At 43.3% G+C, this 1,385-nt stretch overlaps 1 pseudogene; it reads right to left on the minus strand.

Annotated features, from left to right (window-relative positions):
• Positions 1 to 169: 169 nt before the first annotated feature.
• On the minus strand, positions 170 to 753 carry LOC101344669 (60S ribosomal protein L9 pseudogene; annotated as a pseudogene).
• Between the last annotated feature and the right edge of the window lie 632 nt (positions 754 to 1,385).

Consider the following 1,385-nt stretch of genomic DNA (forward strand, 5'->3'; position numbering starts at 1 on the left):
AATCAGTTGTCATGGAGTCAGTTCTGACTCATAGCAACCTCATGTGTGTCTGAGTAGAACTGTGCTCCATAGGGTTTTCTTTTTTTTGAATAGATGAATTTTATTGCATCTTAAAAACATCACCCATAGGCCTTAGGAATCATCCGGCCTTGTTTCCGTAGCTGGATGATTAGATCTTCACATCAGCCTACTGAACAGTTCCTTTTTCAGAGACATACATACCACCCAAAAATTTTCGGATACCCTTGTATTAACTGTCATGGCTTGCTGAATTAAAGCAGCTGAATTTGATACAAGTTCAATGTCGTTTCCTTCAAGAATCAACTCATCTTTCTGGGCTTGAGATACTGAACAAGCAATACCTGGCCTCATCTGAACCCTGCAGAAGTATTTTTCACCCAAGAAGTTTCGGATTTCAACAAGAGACCCACTCTCCCTGAATAACAGTGTTGATGGAGAAATGAGCATACACGGACCTCATCTTGTACCGGAACCCCAGTGTAACACCCTTGATAGTGCTCTATACGTGACTACAGATAGTGTGAACTGTAGCCAGTTCCTTTCTATTTCCTCGCCATTTGTCAACACAAAGCCTCTTCTTTTTCTTTCCAAGGAGACTGAGTTTTACATTGTTTTTATTGAAGTCCCTCTGTAGAGTCCCCCTGGGGCCCTTCACAAAACTGTGCATCCCTTCAGACTGATGTTGACATTTTCTGGAATGTTGACAGTCTGGTTGCCAAGAATGGTCTTCATTCTCACAGTAGATGCAGCAAAAACACCCACAGGGTTTCCAATAGCTGATTTTTCAGAAGCAGATCACCAGGCCTTTCTTCCAAGGTACCTCTGGGTGGCCTCAAACCCTCCAACCTTTTGGTGAGCCAAACGTGTTAATCATTTGTACCACCCAGGGATTTACAAGTTCTACAGTAAGCATCTCCTATTTAGAAACCAGAAAGGGTCAAATGGGCCAAGGCAGGGATACAGGGGCAGCTAGTCAGCCCATCTGGTTCCTACGGCTGCTGTCTATCACCCCCAAGCAGGGACTATGGGGCTGAGGCCCAGCATCCCCACTCACCCAGGAAGTCTCCAGAACCCTAAGAGGTGACACAAAGCTCTGGGTCTTCAAGAGCTGTAAGCATGACTCCGTGCATGGGTGTCAGCTTCCAGATCTACTGTGAGCATTTTTTTAACTGAGATATAATTCACATACCATAAAATTCACCCATTTAAAGTGTACAATTCAGAACTGCTGTCAATAATTGTACACCTGTAAAAAGCTGAATTGGCAAAAGTTGTGTGACAGATATATTTAAAACAACGTCTAAAAAAAAAACAGAGTAGCTGCTGAGGCTGCTTATGTACAACCAAACACCTCATGGAATTTG

This window comes from Trichechus manatus, unplaced genomic scaffold, assembly GCF_000243295.1.
Source record: "Trichechus manatus latirostris isolate Lorelei unplaced genomic scaffold, TriManLat1.0 scaffold00163, whole genome shotgun sequence".
NCBI classification, from domain to species: Eukaryota; Metazoa; Chordata; class Mammalia; order Sirenia; family Trichechidae; genus Trichechus; species Trichechus manatus.